We start from the raw sequence: 6,198 nt of genomic DNA, 5'->3' as shown, positions 1-6,198 counted from the left end.
ACCATGTTAAGCTGCTCCTGAGACATTTTCCACCACCGTCAACAAAGTGCACTGAAGCTGTTCTGTCTGGTGGTGGCCCAACACCCTATTAACACACTGTTGGCGTTTACCTTTTATTTTGCCAGTTACTTTTATTTAGTTACTCTGAACAAGTGGATGGTGCTCATTTGAATGAAGATACCATCAGGTGAGATTGTGTGCATGCTCCCTCTCCCTTAACGCAAAGACGAAGGCAGTTGAGAAATATGCATCTTATTCCAGGGCTATAGAGTTCTTCAGAATGACTCTGGGAGGGAGGCTATACACCACAGCATTATGGAAATGCACACAATATTTTCCAACAATCATTTTGAGAGCAGCCAGGCAGATCATGGCTTCAGCTCGTCTTAATGTGAACAGCAGTTGCAGAGTGAAATAATTAGAGCGTTGCTCCAGCTCTGTCTAATTCAATTAACTCCACATCCCTTCAGCTATTTCCTACCGCATTTACACGTTAATTATGGATTCAATATCTGCTAGTCGACTTGTTTCCAATTTACACAAAGGTCAACGTTCAATTACCACTTCCGACTGTATCAATCTTGGGAGTGGGAGATGCCAGATGTCTTCCCCGTGTAAGTAAACAGACAAACACTCAAGCCTACGTTACAAGTGTGCATATGTCAAACATGTTATATACACACGCACAAAGGTACTTTAGTATAATAACACTACAATGTACTGCAATACCACATAAATGCACTGATATAAAAGACACCAGTTTGATGAAAGTCTGTATTGAAGTACTGAAAAAGTACACCAAAGCTGAAGTGCACATGGGATATTCTAGTGACACTTCTGCTGTATTTCATACTATTTGCATACTAGTAGCTCTTCATGTCGCTATGTTGTAAGTATATATAAGACATCTCAAATAATGTCTTACAACTACACCTAGTATACTTTAAGTGGGGTCATTTTAGCACATAGACGTACAATTAGTTGATTATATAGTACCATAAAGAACGTACATTTAATTAGCACAAGTAAAGTTGGTCCAAAATAACAAAACAGAAAACATTTTCTCCTTATTGCAGCCCTAAAGTCACAGTGTGGTCCTGGGGAACATCCATGAGACCCATCCTGAAAAGAAAATGGTGAAACACCTCAATGTGAGGCTGTATAAACATATAAATGAAATTAGTGAAAAATGCAGATATTGGCTTGGGACTGATAAGGTTCATTTACATGTGTCCTTCATATTGAAAAATGTTTTGTTCCTCAACCGTGGTCCCAGGAAACTAGTATAACCGTCTCTGGAAAGCCATGGGTGGGGTTGGTATTAGACTTTGACAACCAGTAGTGAAGTAATATAATCAAATTTATAGTAGTTGTAGTGGTGATGTAGACAACTTATACGGATCAGTCAGAGAATCTACCTTGTGGGTCCAGTTGATTTTGTTTCCCAGTTGAGGGTTTTCCCCAAAAAATACAAAATAAAAAACCCAACTCAAAAAGTTGCCTAGGCACTTGATTTTAAAGTCCCAGGAACATCTGGGGAGGCACAATATGAAAGAGTGGGTCAACAACCTAAATAAGACCTAAATAACAAATTTTAAAGAAACATCCCTTAAGATATTACATTTTATTATCATTAACTTTAACAGTTAGAGACTGTAATGTATAAAAACTGGATTTGAAGCAATACATCATTATTCAAATAGTTTTATGACCAGAAAAAAAGTGGTTTGTCTGAGGATGGATGACAATTGGATGGCAGTTGAATTTACTGGATAAAACAGATGTCAAAACAGGGCATATTCATCTGGACAATAAAGGAAATATACCTGAACTGAAAGATTCTAAGTACTACAATGAGACAATTAGCAACAATCAGTATTTAATCACTCAGGCTGTAGCATTAATGCATGCTTTAAATATGTCCTCCAAATAGCACACTTAGTTACAAACAATATATACATTTGGGCTACATTTACAATAGGGATATATTTAACATTGGCCAGAACACATACATGGCTTACTTTCAATACAAGCATTTGTAGGACTCTATTGAGCTGGTTTGATTGGTGGAAAGAGGCCTAATGAATTCTGGTGAGCACCCTTAATAGAAATGGCCCGCCTCTTTCCAAGTGGTCATTATTGGGCTTTTGATTAAGTTTGATGGAGGTGTGTGGCGGCCAATAAGGGGTGGGCTCCCCTCCAGGGAAGGTGGGAAGTGAGAGTTTTCTATAGTAGCTGTAAGACCTTATTTGAGCTGTACTCTCTCTAAATAGACAATAAGAGCAGCATAGAAGAACTAACTTGAAGTAGACTATTGCCATGCATGGTTCTGATGGGACAATAGCAGATAGGTAATGTCTGTGGCTTCATAAGCATGGTGCTTTATGTATGTGTCACGGTGAGGGCTGCTACATGCCACATGACTGAGCAGCAGCAGCAGCAGCGAATCAAAACACACACACCAGTGGAGAACAATGCCTGGAGCCTTATAGGGGAGAAGAGAAGGGGGTCAGAGCGTTCATTCGTCTTGATTATCTCTGCCAACTTAATTACAAGCCCAGGAAACAGTAATTAACACAAGTCTCACCTCGTTAATCAACTAAAGGCTTCACACTATTTATATCTGACTGCTTAAACATGGTCCCAATTGGCACCCTGTTCCCTGTCTAGTGCACTACTTTTGACCAGAACCCATAGGTAGTGCACTACGTAGTGTCCATAGTAGTGCTACACAAAGAATAGGGTGCCATTTGGGACACAATCCATGAAGTGATATTTATATTTCTGTTAATTGTACACAGCTTGCCTTGTTTCTCCGCTCTGCTCCAGTTTTCTGAGTTTTTTTTGTCGCCAGGCACAGGAACCTCACGTTTTCTATTGTTATGCTCATAATAGTAGATACTAATTGTGCGTCTCAATCAGAGATGACTTAGGGTTGCTCTGTATAATTAGACCTTGAATTTGAGTTGAACACTTCGCTTACAGCCATTTGTACTTTCCAGCTTTTTCAGTTTTCAGTCTTACTGTGCACAACTCTTGACCCCAGGTCATTGCTTAAAAACCTTGCTGTTAACATCTTATGAGTCAACTAACGTGGCATTATTTAACATTTTAGTCATTAAGTAGACACTCTTATCCAGAGCAACTTACAGGAGCAGTTAGGGTTAAATGCCTTGCTCAAGGGCACATCGGCTGAATATTCACCTAGTCGGCTCGGGGATTCAAACCAGCAACCTTTCGGTTACTTAACCTCTAGGCTATCTACAACTGTACATAGATAATACAATACAGACGCCTAGTGTGTCAATCCTCTTTCTGAACAGCATTACAAAGTAAGTGTAACAACTCATTAGTGAGTGTAACAACAAAGTGTAACAACTCATTAGTGAGTGTAACAACAAAGTGTAACAACTCATTAGTGAGTGTAACAACAAAGTGTAACAACTCATTAGTGAGTGTAACAACAAAGTGTAACAACTCATTAGTGAGTGTAACAACAAAGTGTAACAACTCATTAGTGAGTGTAACAACAAAGTGTAACAACTCATTAGTGAGTGTAACAACAAAGTGTAACAACTCATTAGTGAGTGTAACAACAAAGTGTAACAACTCATTAGTGAGTGTAACAACAAAGTGTAACAACTCATTAGTGAGTGTAACAACAAAGTCTAACAACTCATTAGTGAGTGTAACAACAAAGTGTAACAACTCATTAGTGAGTGTAACAACAAAGTGTAACAACTCATTAGATCTCTATGCACAAACAGATTGTTTTACATCTGCTAATAGATGGCCGATAATGGAGATTTTATTTTCATCCATGTGGAATAATTCCACCACAGATCGACAGCCTGTGTGTGTGTGTGTGTGTGTGTGTGTGTGTGTGTGTGTGTGTGTGTGTGTGTGTGTGTGTGCGTGCATTTGTGTGATAAACAGAGGCCACACCATAATGGGAAAGGATCAAAGCGCTAAATGACGGGCTGAAGATACTGAACCAGATTAACGTGGGTCTCACAATACCAACAGCTGTTCATAAACTCACACAGCTAAAGATATCGTTTCAGATTAGCGCTGACGTTACAATACAGGGAGCTTCCGTCTGGAAGGGCTTAATACAATGGAGAGATGTAGCAGTGGAGGCATAGAGGAGAGCAGAGGGGGGGGATAATGCGCTGGAAAACATGTGTTATCATCACAAAGGGGTTGTCAGCTTCAAACGTCTTACACCCCCTCAGGATCAAACAGGCTTTGCCTCCCAGAGCGGTTACTCTCTCGCCACTTACTCTCTATCTCAATCTCTCTTTTGCTCTTGTTCTCTCGCTCTCTCGCTCTCCTGTTCTCTCGCTCTTTCGCTCTCTCTATCAGTTTCTAGCTCTCAGACTCTCTCACTCCATGCTCTCTCTCTCTCTCTCAATTCAATTTAATTCAAGGGGCATTATTATATGTTAACATTGCAAGTGATGTAGAAAATATACAAAAGTGAAATAAACAATACAAATGAACACTGAACACTGGTTGCCCTTTTCTTGTGCAACAGGTCACAAATCTTGCCGCTGTGATGGCACACTGTGGTGTTTCACCCAGTAGATATGGGAGTTTATGAAAATCAGGTTTGTTTTCAAATTCTTTGTGGATCTGTGTAATCTGAGGGAAATATGTGTCTCTAATATGGTCATGCATTTGGAAGGAGGTTAGGAAGTGCAGCTCAGTTTCCACCCCATTTTGTGGGCAGTGTGCACATAGGCAGACCTGGCTCTCAAGAGAAGACAGGCTATGTTGGCCTTTCTCAATAGCAAGGCTATGCTCACTGGCTATGCTCCGTACACAGTTAAAGCTTTCCTTAAGTTTGGGTCAGTCACAGCGGTCAGGTATTCTGCCACTGTGTACTCTCTGTTTATGGCCAAATAGCATTCTAGTTTACTCTGCTTTTTTGTTAATTCTTTCCAATGTGTCAAGTAATTATCTTTCTGTTTTCTCATGATTTGGTTCGGTCTAATTGTGTTGCTGTCCTGGGGCTCTATGGGGTCTAGTTGTGCTTGTGAACAGAGCCCCAAGACCAGCTTGCTTAGGGGACTCTTCTCCAGGTTCTTTAGGTGATGGCTTTGTTATGGAAGGTTGGGGAATCGCTTCCTATTAGGTGGTTGTAGAATTTAACGACTCTTTTCTGGATTTTGATCATTAGCGGGTATTGGCCTAATTCTGCTCTGGGTGCTTTATTTGGTGTTCTACGTTGTACATGGAGGATATTTTTGCAGAATTCTGCATGCAGAGTCTCAATTTGGTGTTTGTCCCATTTTGTGAATTCTTGGTTGGTGAGCGGACCCCAGACCTCACAACCATAAAAGGCAATGGGTTCTATGACTGATTCAAGTATTTTTTAAATATATATTTTAAAATTTTTACCCCCTTTTCTCCCCAAATTCGTGGAATCCAATTGTTAGTAGTTACTATCTTGTCTCATCGCTACAACTCCCGTGCGGCTCGGGAGAGACGAAGGTCGAAAGCCATGCGACACACAACCCAACCAAGCCGTGCTGCTTCTTAACACAGCGCACATCCAACCCGGAAGCCAGCCGCGCCAATGTGTCGGAGGAAACACCGTGCACCTGGCGACCTGGTTATCGCGCCCGGCCCCCCACAGGAGTCGCTAGTGCGTGATTTGTTTTTGATCATGTAAACTCAGCGAAAAAAAGAAACGTCCTCTCACTGTCAACTGCGTTTATTTTCAGCAAACTTAACGTGTAAATATTTGTATGAACATAACAATATTCAACAACTGAGACATAAACTGAACAAGTTCCACAGATATCTGACTAACAGAAATGGAATAATGTGTCCCTGAACAAAGGGGGGTCAAAATCAAAAGTAACAGTCAGTATCTGGTGTGGCCACCAGCTGCATTAAGTACTGCAGTGCATCTCCTCCTCATGGACTGCACCAGATTTGCCAGTTCTTGCTGTGAGATGTGGCCCTAGCCCTCACCCTCCGATCCAACAGGTCCCAGACGTGCTCAATGGGATTGAGATCCGGGCTCTTCGCTGGCCATGGCAGAACACTGACATTCCTGTCTTACAGGAAATCACGCACAGAATGAGCAGTATGGCTGGTGGCATTGTCATGCTGGAGGGTCATGTCAGGATGAGCCTGCAGGAAGGGTACCACATGAGGGAGGAGGATGTCTCCCCTGTAACGCACAGC

Source organism: Oncorhynchus tshawytscha, linkage group LG17 (assembly GCF_018296145.1).
Source record: "Oncorhynchus tshawytscha isolate Ot180627B linkage group LG17, Otsh_v2.0, whole genome shotgun sequence".
In the NCBI taxonomy this organism is placed as follows: Eukaryota; Metazoa; Chordata; class Actinopteri; order Salmoniformes; family Salmonidae; genus Oncorhynchus; species Oncorhynchus tshawytscha.
This window is presented reverse-complemented; position numbering follows the sequence as displayed.